Source organism: Microcaecilia unicolor, chromosome 2 (genome assembly GCF_901765095.1).
Source record: "Microcaecilia unicolor chromosome 2, aMicUni1.1, whole genome shotgun sequence".
Taxonomy (NCBI): Eukaryota; Metazoa; Chordata; class Amphibia; order Gymnophiona; family Siphonopidae; genus Microcaecilia; species Microcaecilia unicolor.
Window position 1 is genome coordinate 633022614 of NC_044032.1, and position 17957 is coordinate 633040570.

Genomic DNA, 17957 nt, shown 5'->3' on the forward strand with positions numbered 1-17957 from the left:
TACTAAGGTGCGCTGAAAAATGGCCTGTGGTAGTGTAGGCGCATGTGCCTTGGGGTCATCTTTGACTCCTCTCTCTCCTTCTCTGCTCACATTCAGCAGATTGCCAAGACCTGTCGTTTCTTTCTTTATAACATCAGCAAAATCCGTCCCTTCCTCTCTACCAGAACCCTCATCCACACTCTTATCACCTCTCTTCTTGATTATTGTAACCTGCTTCTCACCGGCCTCCCACTTAGCCATCTCTCTCCTCTTCAATCAGTCCAAAACTCTGCTGTGCGACTCATTTTCCGCCAGAGTCGCTATGCTCACATTAGCCCTCTCCTCAAGTCACTTCACTGGCTCCCTGCCCATTTCCGCATTCAATTCAAACTTCTCTTACTGACCTTTAAATGCATTCACTCTGCTGCTCCCAAGTACCTCTCCCTACGCCCCCCCCCCCCTTGGGTACTCCGTTCTGTGTATAAATCTCTCTTGTCTGTCCCCTTCTCCTCTACTGCTAATTCCAGACTCCGTTCCTTTTATCTTGCAGCACCTCGCGCCTGGAATGGACTTCCCGACCTTGTACGTCTAGCTCCGTCCTTGGCCGTTTTCAAATCCAGGCTAAAAGCCCACCTCTTTGATGCTGGTTTTGACTCCTAACCACTACTCACTTGCCCTGTACCCCTTTTATCCCCTCTTTAATTCCCTTACCTCTTAGTTGTTCTGTCTGTCTGTCTGTTTGTCTGTCCTGCTTAGATTGTGAGCTCTTTGAGCAGGGACTGTCTTTTTATGTATGATGTACAGTGCTGCGTAAGCCTTGTAGCGCTATAGAAATGATGAGTAGTAGTAGTAGTAGTTTTGGGTGCGCACGGAATTATTTTTCAGCACACCTACGAAAAATGCCTTTTTTAATGCCGAAATGAAAATTGCCGCGTGTCCATTTTGGGTCTGAGACCTTACCACCAGCCATTGATCTAGTGGTAAAGGATCCAGGTGGTAATGACCTACGTGTGTCAATTGCCACTTGGCATGCGTCCGTTAAGCACGCCTGAAAATAAAAAATATTTTCCAGATGCGTGTATCGGACGAGCGCCAAAAATGAAATTACTGCAAGAGCCACGCGGTAGTCGGGTGGCAACTCCATTTTGGTGCGTGTTGGGCGCGTGTAGACGCTTATGTGGCTTAGTTAAAAGGCCCCTGAATGTTCAGGCACCCGTTTAAAAAAAAAAGCTATGGTAGCTTTTCATAAAATACTTACCAAGTGCTCAGCCTTTTATAAAATAGAGCACCATTGAAGAAATGCTTATGTGTTGGAGTGGAGGAGTAGCCTAATGGTTAGTGCAGTGGGCTTTGAGTCTGACAGCCTGACGTCTTTTTGAGGACATGGCCGGGCATCCGGGCAGGTTTTGCCAGACTGCCCGATTTGCAACGGGCAGTCTGGTGGGTGGACGGGCAGGCGGGCCTAAGGGGGTCCTATCCTCCCCTCCCTTTACTTTACTGTACTGCCCTGGTGGTCTAGGGACCTCTTCGGGGCAGGAAAGAGCCCCCTTATTCCTGCCCAGAGCGCTGCCCTGCATACTGTTGCTTGAATTGCTGACAGTCCTGGCGCTGATTCAAAATGGCCACCGAGAGTTAATGCGGCCACTCTCGGTGGCCATTTTGAATCGGCACCGGGACCGTCAGGAAGCAACAGTATGCAGGGCAGCGCTCCAGGCAGGAAAGAGGGGGTTCTTTCCTGCCCCGAAGAGGTCACTAGACCACCAGGGCAGGTATAGTAAGGTAATGGGAGGGGACTAGGATAAGACACCACTGGGCCCGCCCACCAGCCTGCCTGTTTGTCCGGAAATCCGGACAAACGGGCAGGATGGCAAAACCCGCCCGGTTGCCGGCCATGCCCTCAAAAAGAGGACATGTACGGGTAAAACCGGACATACGGTAACCCTAGCTATGTAAGGTAAGCAGGTATTTGCAGAATACTAGTTAGGAAGCATGTTAACCTATGTGCACACACATGCGTGCATTTGCTAATATTCTAAACATTTAGAGGGGAAATTATTAATGCGGGCTACTGTTAAGGCGTACTATTTTGCTGTTGACCCCAGCTACTTTGGAAGTTTGACAACTGGACATACAAATGGCAGATGAGATTTAATATGGACAAGTGTGAAGTGATGCACATTGGGAAGAATAATCCAAGTCTTGGTTATTTGATGCTAGGACTCAGCACCCACGAAAAAGATCTGGGTGTCATCATGGACAATAGGCTGAAATCTTCTGCCCAGTGCATGGTGGCAGCCAGAAAAGCAAACAGGATGCTAGGAATTATTAGGAAAGGGATAGAAAAGAAGACAAAGAATATTATAATTCCTCTATATCATTTCATGGTGTGACCACACCTCGAGTATTGTGTACAATTCTGGTTGCAGTATCTTAAAAACGATATAGCAAAATTAGAAAAGGTTCAAAGAAGGGTGACCAAAATGATTAAGGGGATGGAACTCCTCTCATATGAGGAAAGGCTTAAGAGGTTAGGACTCTTCATCTTGGAAAAGAGGTAGCTGAGGGAGGATATGATAGAGGTCTACAAAATACTGAGTGGTGTGGAATGGGTAAGTGTCAATCAATTTTTTACTCTTTAAAAAGTACAAAAACTAGGAGACACTCAAGGAAATTACATCATAGTACTAATAAAATGAACAAGGGGAAATAAGTTTTCATTCAACGAACTCATTGCCGGAGGATGTGGTATCAGTCGTTAGCCCTCGGGTACTCCGTTCTGTAGATAAATCTCTCTTATCTGTCCCCTTCTCCTCTACTGCTAATTCTAGACTCCGCCCCTTTTGTCTTGCTGCACCTCACGCCTGGAATAGACTTCCCGAGCCTGTGCGTCTAGCCCCGTCTTTGGCCGTTTTCAAGTCTAAACTTAAAGCCCACCTCTTTACCACTGCTTTTGACTCCTAACCACTACTCACTTGCCCTGTCCTTTACCTCGCCTATTTATTCTCCTACCCTTAATTGTTCTGTCTGTTTACCTGTCTTATCTAGATTGTAAGCTCTTTCAGCAGGGACTGTCTCTTTTTGTGTATGGTGTACAGCGCTGCGTATGCCTTGTAGTGCTATAGAAATGATAAATTGTAGTAGTAGTAGTTAGTGTATCTGGATTTAAAAAAAGGTTTGGACAAGTTGTTGGAGGAAAAGTTCATAGTCTGCTATTGAGGTAAACATAGGGAAAGCCACTGCTTGTCCCTGGGGTCGCTATCATGAAGTTTGTTACTATTTAGGATTCTGTCATGCCACTTTCATGCCTAATGTATGCCAAACAGTGTATTATAGAAGCACCCTCAGAATGTGATCAATTTTGTACTATGAAATTGGAAAATATATTTCTGTTAGAGTTGAATCAATGCTTTTAAAATCACAGTCATGACACGTGCCTTCCTTTCTGTTTTTATGTTCTTATAAAATGAGACCTGTGCTGAAATAGCATGAGTTAGTGGTAAAATAATCCATCTTAATGGTAGCCCATGTTGATAACTTCGCCCCTTAGTATGAAGAGTTTCAGTCTCTCCAGAGCTGATATTGTGATGTCATAATGCCTCATTCCACCAATGCCTACGAACCAATCTCATCAGTGATGTCACAATGGCTTGATTTGGCTTTCACTTATTATATATAGCAGTAATTTCGATGTCTAGAGACATTTCTTTTTTCTTTAATTAAGGGAGTAAGTTATCAACATGGGCTATCAATAAAATGTGCTATTTTACTGTTAACCCCAATAATTAGCAACTAGGTCTGAGACATGTACTAAAATAGCCTACTTTGATAACCATGCCACTTTCATGCCTAATGTATGCCAAACAGTACATTATAGAAGCACCCTCAGAATGTGATCAATTTTGTACTATGAAATTGGAAAATATATTTCTGTTAGAGTTGAATCAATGCTTTTAAAATCACAGTCATGACACATGCCTTCCTTTCTGTTTTTATGTTCTTATAAAATGAGACCTGTGCTGAAATAGCATGAGTTAGTGGTAAAATAATCCATCTTAATGGTAGCCCATGTTGATAACTTCGCCCCTTAGTATGAAGAGTTTCAGTCTCTCCAGAGCTGATATTGTGATGTCATAATGCCTCATTCCACCAATGCCTACGAACCAATCTCATCAGTGATGTCACAATGGCTTGATTTGGCTTTCACTTATTATATATAGCAGTAATTTCGATGTCTAGAGACATTTCTTTTTTCTTTAATTAAGGGAGTAAGTTATCAACATGGGCTATCAATAAAATGTGCTATTTTACTGTTAACCCCAATAATTAGCAACTAGGTCTGAGACATGTACTAAAATAGCCTACTTTGATAACCATGCCACTTTCATGCCTAATGTATGCCAAACAGTACATTATAGAAGCACCCTCAGAATGTGATCACTTTTGTACTATGACATTGGAAAATATATTTCTGTTAGAGTTGAATCAATGCTTTTAAAATCACAGTCATATGATCATATACATGACACATGCCTTCCTTTCTATTCTTCATTTTGTGTTTGTATGTGTTGGTTAATTGTACTAGCTAGACTCAATACTTTTTTTTTTTTTTTTACTTCCAGGATTTTAATTAATAAACAAGAAAGCCAACAGGAGAATGGCGTACTGTTCTCTAGCATTATTGGATTTATTTACATTTGGCATCCAGCTGAAAGTAACAACAGAATGCTATTTATTTTTAGTACAGAGCCTATTAAATAAAACAGGTTAACCTGTCTGCAGCATTTCGCCCCCCTGCTATCGCCACCATTCCAGTAAATCAGCTGCCTGTTTATTTCCATACAAATTGAATAACAACATTGCCAGCTTATTCATATTGTGTGAGCAATTAACTCCAGGCAGCTCTGGGCAGAAAGCAATGGCAGGTCGACTGTACTTTTTTTTTTCTGTAGTTTTGCTACCACCCTCTCTCTCTCTTTGCTGGGTAAGGGCTCTACAAAGAAATTCTGAAGCCTTCAAAGCAGCGGAAGGATGGTTTCTTTTCCTCCCTGACTGTGAAAGGGAAAACAAGAATCCAAAGAGAAGCAGCTGGTGCTCAGCATAGGGCAATCAAAAGCGGGAATAAACTGGTGAACTGCGTGCCAGGTGAGGCTCAGATTAGCGACTGCCAAAGGAAGAAAGCAAGCTAAGGTGATGCCAAATGAAGAATAAACTACTCACAAAAAGGTTCTCTGTAATAAGCTATATAAGATGAATCTCTATAAATAAGGTATTATTACTGAATATGTTTATGAGTACAAAATATTACTGTGCACTCCAAAAGCCACAAGAAGCACCACCAACTACCTTCAATTCAGGAATGAATTGAAAACCTACCTCTTTAAAATATTCTACACCTATGGGCCCCCTTTTTCCAAGCTGCGGCAAAAGGGGGCCTGCGTCGGCGTGTGTTTTTCAAGTGCCTCGAGTCCCCCTTTTACTGCAGTGGGTAAAAGGGAAGTCTCTCTTTCCTGCAGGAAATGGGCACGTGGCAAGTAAAGCACTGGCCGCGTGGCCATTTCAGGGGGGGGGGATGGGCCCCTATCGCCACCTCAATGTGATAACCCGGCAGTAACTGAGCAGCGTTCAGCACTGCCCAATTACTGCCGGGTACACTCCGGCACTATAAAAATAAATATATTTTTGTAGCACCAGATATGACGGCGCGCTAGGAATGGGAAGTACAGCCAGGCTGCTGTGGTAGCCCGGCAGTACTTCCTGTTTAGCGAGTGGTAAGGCCGCATTGGGCTACTACTGCTTAGTAGTGGAGGAGTGGCCTAGTGGTTAGGGTGGTGGCCTTTGGTCCTGAGGAACTGAGTTCAATTCCCACTTCAGGCACAGGCAGCTCCTTGTGACTCTGGGCAAGTCACTTAACCCTCCATTGCCCCATGTAAGCCGCATTGAGCCTGCCATGAGTGGGAAAGCGCAGGGTACAAATATAACAAAAATAAAATAGATTCTATTGGAAATTCTACATGGAATGTTGCTACTATTGGAGATTCTTCTACATGGAATGTTAATGTTGCTATTCCACTAGCAGCAACATTCCATGTAGAAGCCTGCCCTTGCAGCCGCACAGGCTTCTGTTTCTGTGAGTCTGACGGCAGGCTTCTACATGGAATGTTGCTAGTGGAGGAGTGGCCTAGTGGTTAGAGTGGTGGACTTTGGTTCTGGGGAACTGAGTTCAATTCCCACTTCAGGCACAGGCAGCTCCTTGTGACTCTGGGCAAGTCACTTAACCCTCCATTGCCCCATGTAAGCTGCATTGAGCCTGCCATGAGTGGGAAAGCGCGGGGTACAAATAAAAGGGGCCTTGTATTTGTTACATTTATATCCCACATTTTCCCACTTATTTGTAGGCTCAATGTGGCTTACATAGTACTGGAGAGGTGTTTGCAGACTCCGGTGTAAACAAATACAAAGTGATGTTGTGGTAAGATAGAGATCATGTGGCATAGCCACATTAGGGAATCGTACAACGGAAGAGTTGTGTTATGTCCATTACGTTGTTTAGTTTTGTTGTGTTGCAGAGATCAGGCATTTATGTTGGATCAGTAGGGTATAAGCTATCATCATCATCCTACCTCCTCAAATCTACCTCTTCAAAAATTCAATAACTAACTAAACAAACTATCGTAATATTTTGTACTCATAAACATATTCAGTAATAATACGTTATTTATAGAGGTTCATCTTATATAGCTTATTACAGAGAACCTTTTTGTGAGTAGTTTATTCTTCATTTGGCATCACCTTAGCTTGCTTTCTTCCTTTGGCAGTCGCTAATCTGATACTCACCTCCCAATACAACACAAAGGAATTCACCGCTATAAACACACCAAACCTAAACCTTCCAATCTCAGAAACGCTCAAAATCCTTGGAGTCACTATCGACCGCCACCTAACACTCGAAACTCACGCAAACAACACAACTAAAAAGATGTTTTACTGCATGTGGAAATTGAAAAGGATAACACCATTCTTCCCAAGATCCGTCTTTCGCAGCCTAGTGCAATCCCTCGTACTCAGCCACCTAGACTACTGCAACTCACTATACGCAGGTTGCAAAGAGCATACACTGAAGAAACTTCAAACAGCCCAAAATACGGCAGCCAGACTCATCTTTGGAAAGCCAAAATATGAAAGTGCAAAACCATTACGAGAGAAACTGCACTGGCTTCCACTCAAGGAATGCGTCACTTTTAAAGTATGCAATTTAGTTCACAAAATCATCCACGGCGAAGCCCCAGCCTACATGTCTGAGCTAATAGACTTACCACCCAGAAACGCCAAAAGATCATCCCGAACCTTCCTTAACCTCCACTTCCCCAATTGCAAGGGCTTGAAATACAAGACACTACACGCTTCAACCTTTTCTCACATGAGCACGCAGTTTTGGAATACACTGCCGCGCAACTTAAGAACAATCCACAAGCAAGCTTCCTTCTGCAGATCATTGAAGAACCATCTTTTTGAAAAAATTTACGGAAAGAGCCAAAACACATAAAATCCACACTTACTGTTTAGTAATGCACTATAAATCCACTTCTGAACTCTCATCCCCCGTAATCCCACATCACTCATACCTTTACTCACATAAATATGTATACCATATGTCTTTATGCCTTAATATTGCCCTTCAAGCTCCCATTGTCTCCTTCCAATGTTCAATGTTTGTGTTCCATTGTTGCACTCCTTAACGACACTTTGATTGTCTCGCATAATTCTGCACAATGTAATCCATAACCAAGTTGTAACAAATTGTACTTCCATCATTCATTTCTTATTGTAAGCCACACTGAACCCGCAAAAAGGTGGGAAAATGTGGGATACAAATGCAATAAATAAATAAAATAAAAATCGTCGTACAACTTTTCAAATCGACCTTTTCAAAATTTCCAAAATAACTGCATGAACTGTCATCCTACCTCTTCAAAAATCCTATAGACAACTACATAAACTATCATCATAACTGTAAAATACTATTGTAATCTTACCTAAAATGTAAATTGTAAGCCATTTTGAACTGAAACTTGTTTTTGGATAACAGTGGGATACAAGAATGCATAAAAATCAATCTATATAAATGAGACGTGACCGACTCACCTGCAAATGTGCAGTAGAGACCGAACGTTGATATAGAGTCCAAGCCCCGCCTCCACCAGCAGTACAGCTCAATAGGGAGCAGGTCTTGGACATGGGCGTGGAAATCGGAGGAGGAGGGAGGGAAGGAGGGGGCGGAACTGAGAGGGAAACGGACGGAGCGATGGAGGCAAACTGACGACAGGACTCACGGGAGGTAACATGGCGATGGCGGAAAGAGGGGGGGATCGACGTGGGGGGGGTCAAAGGTGGTGGCGCGAGTGCGCACCACATCATGCCCGATGTTACTGGGTGGAGCCACTGCGGCGAGCTGGGCGAGGCTACACAACGGAGAGAAGCGCGATGTCCCTGGGCAGAGCCGCTGCGTCGAGCTGGGCGACGCTAACCAATGGAGAGAACCGCGATGTTCCTGGGCAGAGCCGCTGCGGCGAGCTGGGCGAGGCTAACCAATGGAGAGAAGAAGGCTCCTGGGAGGGAGGGAGAGAATTAGATGTGAAAATAGAACAGACCAATACTCGCCCGTTTTAACGGGCTTAACAGCTAGTAAATAAATATATATGTATATGTAAAGGAAGAACCCCTCAGTGTGCAATCTATGGTTCCTTTGGTTCACTGTGAGTGAGTGCAGAGCCTATAATAGCTCCTATTGTTTCTAAAAGTGACCAATACCACACATCCTTGGGGCTCTTTGCAGTGGTGCTTTCAACAATAATGACAATTATCATGGGCCAGAAACAGTGGCGTAGCTATGTGGGGCCATGGGGGCCTGGGCCTCTGCAAATTTGCTCTGTGCCCCTGGTTTGGCTGGTGGGGGTCCCCAACCCCCGTCAGCTGAACCCTTCGATTAGCGCTGGTCTCTGGTGCCACTGCATTGCCTGCTCTGCTGTTTCTTCCCCTCATGTCCGGCATGCTCCTTTTACTGAAATTGAGCAAACTCAGTTTCACTATAAGGAGCGTGCCGGACATGAGGGGAAGAGAGAGCAGGGCTGGCAATTTCTGAATTTCTTACCAAGGATTATTTTTCCTGCCACAGTGACAATATAGTCTTTTGCTTTTCCATGTATTGCCCCATCCTCCTATCTACCTAAAATCTTCTTGGTAACGCCAGGCTTTGAGCCACTTTTTGAAGTTCTCAGTATTTTGTAGTCTTTCCTCAACCTTTCCATAAGTAAAGCTACAAACTGTACCAATGGTTTTAACTCCTCCCCCAACTCCTGAAAAGCTCTCTGTGCTACAAGAAGAGTATTATTGGCTGGATCATTTATGCCCAGGTGGATAACATCAGTGTTAGAACCCTTATTCTCGTCTCTGATTATAGACCGTATTTGCCTGGTACTCCTGATGGCTGAGGATCCTGGAAGGCATTTTACTTTGCTGAGCTGTTTTCCAGCTCTGATAATGGAATCCCCTAATAGTAACAATTTTCTGGTTTGAGTTTTATTTGGGCTTTGGGAGTGTCTTTTCCCTTTAGCTACCTTCTTTGGTTCTGGTTCCATATCAGTTGCATAAGTACATAAGTAATGCCACACTGGGAAAAGACCAAGGGTCCATCGAGCCCAGCATCCTGTCCACGACAGCGGCCAATCCAGGCCAAGGGCACCTGGCAAGCTTCCCAAACGTACAAACATTCTATACATGTTATTCCTGGAATTGTGGATTTTTCCCAAGTCCATTTAGTAGTGGTTTATGGACTTGTCCTTTAGGAAACCATCTAACCCTTTTTAAACTCTGCTAAGTTAATCACCTTCACCACGTTCTCCGGCAATGAATTCCAGAGTTTAATTATGCGTTGGGTAAAGAAATATTTTCTCCAATTTGTTTTAAATTTACTACACTGTAGTTTCATCGCATGCCCCCTAGTCCTAGTATTTTTGGAAAGCGCGAACAGACGCTTCACATCCACCTGTTCCACTCCACTCATTATTTTATATACCTCTATCATGTCTCCCCTCAGCCGTCTCTTCTCCAAGCTGAAAAGCCCTAGCCTCCTTAGTCTTTCTTCATAGGGAAGTCGTCCCATCCCCGCTATCATTTTAGTCGCCCTTCGCTGCACCTTTTCCAAATGTACTATATCTTTCTTGAGATGCGGCGACCAGAATTGAACACAATACTCAAGGTGTTATTTTTTTTGTGCCTCATAATGCTCTAGTACAGTAAAAGAATAATGTAGGTGCAACAGTTGTGAGGGTAGATGCTTTTGTGACCTATCTATTCCTGGGATTTTTATTCTTTGAGGCAGAGGTGGTAAATAGGTATGATTCTGTATAGTAGTGGAAGCTGTTTTAATTGTATCCAATTCTTGCCTAAGTTTGCTAATCTCTTCTTTTAGGCTAGCAAGCTGAAGATGAGGTAAGACCTAAGCTGCCAGATGGAGCGCCATGGAACGAAAGCACCACAATTGTTCCACTGAATAAAGGTAATTTTGATTGGCTGGAGATGGTATTCACAGGTGTACTATGATGTAGCTGAGGACTATCCTATATAATAATTTGCACCTCCAACGTTCCATGTCTGGCTGCCTGGGTTCGTAACATCTCCTGACATCAGCCAGCTTCCAGCGCTCCATTCCCCCTCACTGTCCCGCCCTTGTGTCAAGACATAATGACGTCAGAGGGCGGAACAGTGAGAGGGAAGGGAATGCTGGAGGCGAGCTGACGTCAGGAGCGATGTTACGGAACGGATGCCAGCACCAGCCAGCCAGAGAATGTTCAGGTACAAATCAAGGGGAGGAGAGAATCGCAGGACATCGAGGGGAGGGAGGGAGGAAGGGGAGGGCAGAGGAGAATTGATGGACATGGATGGGATGGGAGGATAGTAGAGGAGAGAATGGCGGGACACGGATGGGAGGGCAGGGAAGAGGAGAATCGCTGGACATGGAGGGGAGGGAAGAATTGCTGGACATGGAGGGGAGGGCTGGGGAGAGAGAAAAAAAAAGCTTACATGACAGCCTTCCTAGGGCCCGTTTCATTGTTCAGGAAACGGGCATGGTTCCACTAGTTACTAATGATTTGTTGTCAATATATGACTAGAAATCCCAGGGGTGAGTGGGATGTGGGGAGGGTGGGTGGGACTATATGTTCTATAGTGATTCAGCCAAATACCACAATAAAAAATGTTCTCTGGGAGAGGCAAGTAATGAAACAATGTGAAACAAAGTCCAGGTTTTGCTAGAAATTTAACTTTTCTCCTTTACACCAAATAATCCCAATAAATATTGCAGTTTCTTTAATCCCAATGTGCAGGAACCCAATAAATATTGCCGTTTCTATAATGTAATCTCTAATTACAAATTAGACCAGTTGAAGATTAAAGCTACTCTCTTTATCTAGTCCTGGCAAATAAATCTTGCAGAGCCTGTAGCCAGAAAGTTGAGAAATTAAGAATAAAATATCATAAAACTCTTAGCAATATTATGGTCCAGGCCTAGCACATGGAATGCTTCAAGCAGTCTGTGTTTCCCTATGCAGAAACTAGCCCCCTCCTCCTGATGTGCTGGTGATTACCTCCCAGTTTGTTTTATTTATTTATTTATGTGTTGCATTTGTATCCCACATTTTCCCACCTATTTGCAGACTCAATGTGGCTTTCAATAGTACATCAAAGCAAGCGTCAATCAAGAGCAGATAAACAATTGGTTACATAAAGAACAGGTGTAACATAATGGATATAATCAATTCAAAAAAACATATCAGAAAACAGTTAGATTAACAAGTAATTGGTGACGTGTTAGAGTTCCTATTGTTGATCATTCTGGTAAGTCTTGTTAAAAAGAAAAGTTTTTAGTGATTTTCGAAAGTTGATGAAGTCATGAATAGTTTTCAGTTGACGTGGCAATGCATTCCACAGCTGTGCGCCAATGTAGGAAAAGCAGGACACATGTATTAGTTTGTATTTTAGACCTTTGCAGCTAGGGAAGTGAAGTCCCAGGAATGTGCGTGCTGATCTTTTAGCGTTCCTGGGTGGTAAATCAATAAGGTCCGGCATGTATGCCGGAGCGTTTCCATGAATGACCTTATGAACCAGAGTAAAAACTTTGAAAACAGAATGTTCCTTAACTGGGAACCAGTGGAGCTTCTCTCTTAGGGGTTTTGCACTTTCGTATTTTGACTTTCCAAATATGAGTCTAGCTGCGGTGTTCTGGGCTGTCTGAAGTTTCTTGATGATATACTCTTTACAACCAGCATATAGCGCATTGCAATAATCTAGATGACTCAATGTCATCAATTGTACCTTGGGAAGAAAGGTTTTAGTCTTCTGAGTTTCCACATTGACTGAAACATCTTCCTAGTTGTATTCTTAACATGGCATTCAAGTGTAAGATTACGATCAATGGTTACTCCAAGAATCTTTAAGGTGTCTGAGACAGGAAGGGACAATAAGTCAGCCAAATCAAAAAATTCTTTAGGAAGAGCAAAGAAATGGCACAGTTTGATAAATCAAATTCAGTTTGATACAACAATCAAATTCAGCTTTCTCCTTTAAATCTAAATATTCCCAAGAGTTTAGCAGTTCCATCAAGGTAAATGAACCAATTGTAAGACTAAAGTTGCTTTTTTACCTAGGTCAGACAATGGAAAATTAACCTGGCAGGGCTAATCCACAGTATAGTAGCCAAACTTAGAATACTACTGCAAGATTTAGCAGGGTGAAGGACAAGAAACAGTTTGAAAAACCTATCCTCTCTACTAACCAGAGCAAGGCAAAAAGGGAGAGAGAGATTTTTTTTGTCTTTATTGGAGGTCCCAGGACAAATTAATTAAGTAATAAACAATAAAGTCTAGAGAACAGATATATCAGGTAGCTAAGCCTGTAGCCAGAAAGTTGAGAAATTAAGAGCAAAATATCATAAAACCCTTAGCAGTATAATGGTTCAGGTCCAGCACATGGAATGCTTCAAGCAGTCCTGTCTCCCTCCTCTCTTCTAGGGTATACAGATTTATGGTCTTAAATCCCATCACATGAGCTGTATCAGGGGTGTAGCCAAACAGCCAATTTTGGGCAGGTCTGAGCCCAAAGCGGTCGGGCATGACAACCTTGTCCCCTGCCACCCTTCATTTCCCAGGCAATCGGGGAGGGGGGGGGGGGTGAAGGTCACTTAACTCCACTCCCCTGACCTGACACTCTGTGCTTTTAAACCCTTTAGGTCTTCGCTGGCAGCGAGCAGCAACACATTCCTCTTTCTTGCAGCGGGTCCGAGCTTTCCCTCTGATGTAACTTCCTGGTCCCGTGAACAGGAAGTTGCATCAGAGGGAAGGCTCAGGTCAGCATAAGCAGGGGGAACCTTTTCCGGAGATGGGAAGTCGCTAGAACTAGAGGACATGAAATGAGATTGAAGGGGGGCAGACCCAAGAAAAATGTCAGGAAGTATTTTTTCACAGAGAGGGTGGTGGATACTTGGAATGCCCTCCCACGGGAGGTGGTGGAGATGAAAACGGTAACGGAATTGAAACTTGCGTGGGATAAACATAAAGGAATCCTGCTCGTAAGAAAGGGATCCCCAGAAGCTTAGCCAAGATTGGGAGGCAGAGCGGGTGGTTGGGAGTCAGGGCTGGTGGTTGGGAGGCGGGGCTAGTGCTGGGCAGACTTATACAGTCTGTGCCCTGAAAAGGACAGGTACAAATCAAGGTAAGGTATACACAAAAAGTAGCACATATGAGTTTATCTTGTTGGGCAGACTGGATGGACCGTGCAGTTCTTTTTCTGCCATCATCTACTATGTTACTATGTTACTATGAATGTGTTGCTGCTTGTTGCTGGTGAATAACTAATGGATCTCCTGGAGGGAGAGATGCTGGGAGTCTTCAGCTTGTGGGTCTTGGGGATCTCCGCCAGCCACGTTGCTGCTGTGACACTTGCTGGGTGGGCCTGAGTCCAAAGTGGGTGGGCCTGTGCCAACCCGGGCCCACCCATGGCTATGAACTGTATAGTACAGATTCTCTGTATTCTCTGTATCCTTTCGGAAATGTGCCTTCTAAAAGTGGGCGCACAGATAGGATCTGACAAATGATTTCTAGATTAATATTTCTACTCCTATCTGTAATATCTCTTTCTATGCATCTAGCAGTCTTACACAGTAGCATGATTTTATTCTCTAGAACTCGGTCCTTTCCCAGAAGTTGGAGATAATTAAACCTGGGGTCAAAAGGTATGCAAACAAATGGACCAACTCCTTTTTTGTTTGTTTGTTTGTGCTTACAACCCAAATCTGACCCTGTACTGCTATTCATTCCTTAAGCCTTTAACATAGGCAGCCGAGACCCCTCGGGCCTAAAGGTATTCGTGATATTGAAATAATAACAAGACACATGGTATTTTCTTAACATGGCCGCAGCTTTATTTTAAATACAAACGTCATAACCCTGGGTATACCCAAGCCAATCAACCTTCCGGCTTAGTAGCCAACCCAGTCCGCCATCATTAGCAAGACTGACCAATCGTATACAGAGCTCCCTGCCACACAGCAAGGGCGCTCAACCGTAAGCGCAGCTATCCCAGCTGCCTAGCTAACACCATCAGGCTTGGGTACCCCGCCAAAGCTGCGACAAAATATATACATGTACGAATCCACATTAAACCGGGAGGTGGGGGGGGGGCTGGGTGCAGGTTGATGCCCGGACACCAGAAGTGGACGTCCGGGCTCCGCCCAGGGGTTTTAAACCCCTTTTGCTCCCCACCCTTCCCAGCGGGGTGCAGCTGAGAGGCGGGAACATGCCCACCACGCCCCGCTCACACCCCACCTGCCTTAGTGCGCATGCCCGTCGGGGCACGGCGCTATGTTAGTGGCGGCTCCGTGCACCCGGGGGGCACTGCGCCTTGCTTATTCCCCAGTGTGTTAGCAGGAATAACAAAACAGCTACAAAGAACTTTAAGCAGGCAGAAAACTCAGTGATTAGGATGTTATCATGGCAATGTAAATCTTGATTTAGAATTTCAGTTCAAGCCTACTTCAACTAATGCATTCACTGACTCACCCCTTCCCTGTGCCCTGTGGCTAAGTGATTGGCCTTATCTGTCTAAACATTTTCTAATGTGAGTACAGCACGGAGGGACACTTCAGAGGCAAGAAATCTCTTCCTTGGCATTATGCTAAGGACAGTGGGGAGTGGAGAATTTCAGGTAGGCCGGCGAGGGGCATGCCGAGCAGCCGCTCATAACATGGCGTCTGCTGCCCGGCAGCTCCTGCGTCAGAGCGACCCTTCCTTTCCGGCTTCCCCATCGGCGATTGAGATGACGCGGCAGGAGACCCCCTTGCCGTTGGTTGGGAAGCCGGAAGGGGCAGGGCTACAGGGGAAAGCATAAAAGCTGCCAACGAGGGCTAGGGAGCCTCTTGTTGGCAGCGAGCGGCGCGGGAGTTTCAATCGCGGTATTAGCCGGCAATCAGATCAGCTGATTTCCCTCCCTTTTTTTTTATTTTCTCTGTTTCTCACAAAAGCCGGCCATTTCCCTTTCCTTATTCGCAATCGCGGTGTAGCGGTGTCGCGCCTTTTTAAAAAATTTTGCTTTTTCCACAGAGCCGGCCATCTCCCAATCATCACAGACAGCGAGCGGTGCGGGAATTTCCAACGTGGTTCCCCACACGGTAAAACCTGCTTTTCTTTGTTTCCCTATCGTGTTACTAGCCGGCTATCTAATCAGCTGAGAGAATTTCTTTCACTCACTTGAAGATCTGTAGAAAAGTAGAGAATCATTACAGTGGGCTGATGCCTTTTAACAATGATAGGTTGTTATGTTGTATCAGTGGCGATCCTAGCCGGCATGACACCTGGGGCGGATCGCCGATGCGCCCCCCCCCCCCCCTGGTGAAATGACACCCCCCCCGGTGCACGCCGCTGGGGGGGGTGCCGTGGCGCGCGCCTGTCAGCTGAGTTCGCTGACTTCGCTAACTTCGCTGCAGCTCCCTCTGCCCCGGCCGGAACAGGAAGTAACCTGTTCCAGGGCAGAGGGAGCTGCAGCGAAGCTAGCGAAGTCAGCGAAGTCAGCTGACAGGCGCGCACCTCAGCACCCGCCCAGCGGCGTGCACCCGGGGCGGAACGCCCCCACCGCCCCCCCCCCTTGGTACGCCACTGTGTTGTATTGAGAAATAAACACTGAGGGTCAGATGCACTAGGGTCCCCGTAAAGAATCACTCTGTATTTCCACCTCAGTAAAATTTACCGATTTGGAAATACAGAGGGATTCCCAAAGCGAATTGCATGCAGTTGAGCTGCTCCCTGCTTTTGCAAACAGCTCATTTGCCTGTGATAGGTGGGAAGGCAGTCGTTCAGCTGAGCATGTGCAGAACAGCCAATTGCTAAGCGTGGCTGCTCTGTGCATGCTGCAGACGGCTTTCATACACGTAGACAAGCTGTGTGTATGAAAGCAGTTGGTAGCCTTTCTTCTTCTTCGGGGGGGGGGGGGGGGGGGAGAAAAGCCGCATATGGCGAGAGAAAGCTAAGTTTAAAAGAACATGTGAATGGAGTTCGGCACGTGAGTTGAGTTCTGTTTAGGGACAAGGAAGTTATAAAGTTGCGTTGCTGAACATTTTGATAAATGCATCAGTTTCAGGAGACGATTGCAAAAATTTCTGCTTACCATCCATGTTCCTTTCCCTCTGCGAGCTCTTCTTTGTAGTGCAGCGGCGGATCCCTACGGCAGTGCGGCATTTCTAAACTTAAATCCTGCATGCTCTGCACCACAGGGGCGGGCTTCTTTTAACAAATTTTATGCAGAGTAGATCCAAAAAAAATCTACTCTGCAAAACGTTTTTCTTGACCCATGATTACTTTTTGACCAATCACATTACAAACGTGATGATCTTAGTTGTTGGGTAATACAATGGGTTTCCCCACAGAAGAGAGGAGGTGATTATAGGAGATTACTTTTGCAGAAAGAACAAAGGTGGATTTTCCGCCTAGATACCATGGAACCGAATGGGTTAAACTCTCGAATAGAGTGGAGCCATTTTTTGTGATTGGCCGACACATTCAGAGGCATCTGACGTCAGAGACTGAGAGGATTTAAAAGCATCTTTTTTCAAACGCTCAGCGTTGCCGGTCAACCAGGCAGGAGGAGCCACTGTTTATGTAAGGAAAAGTGACTGGGTGTAAGTACTGCTTGGATGAGTTTGACGAGTGCAGTTAGAATTTTTATTTTCTTTCACAACCGCTTCCCATGCAGACCCTGAAGCAGCTAAAGCTTGTTGTAAGCATAGCGAAACGCTGACCATCGTCGGTCGGGGATGAGGAAGTCATGTTTACTGTGCACATGAAAGACCGCCAAAGAGCTAAGTGATTTGCCCTTCAACCTTTTGATCTTTTTGATCTTTTGGAGTTGTGAAATGCTTAGCAGCAACCCACACCAGGATATTGATACCTACAGATATCAGACTGAGGACTAATAAGGTGTTTTTTTCATTGTTTTCATTTTTGACAGTGGGGAGGTTTTTTTTGCCCGTGACGAGGAGCGGATCCTCTTAAGACCGAGTAGTTGGTCACCAGGATCAACTGTTGCTTAGGAGATCGTTTTGATCCGAACACTTTGAGGCTTGTTCCCCCCTTATGTCTTAAATGTTATATTTTGTAATTATATTGTGTGATTGCACATTTTCCTTTTATGATGCAGTGGGAGTTTTGAATGATAGTATAGTTTGGATATACTGCATCCTTCTTATCTGTTCCCTTCTCCACTACTGCCAACTCCAGACTTCGCGCCTTCTGTCTCGCTGCACCCTACGCCTGGAATAAACTTCCTGAGCTCCTACGTCTTGCCCCATCCTTGGCCACCTTTAAATCTAGACTGAAAGCCCACCTCTTTAACATTGCTTTTGACTCGTAACCACTCGCCTCCACCTACCCTCCTCT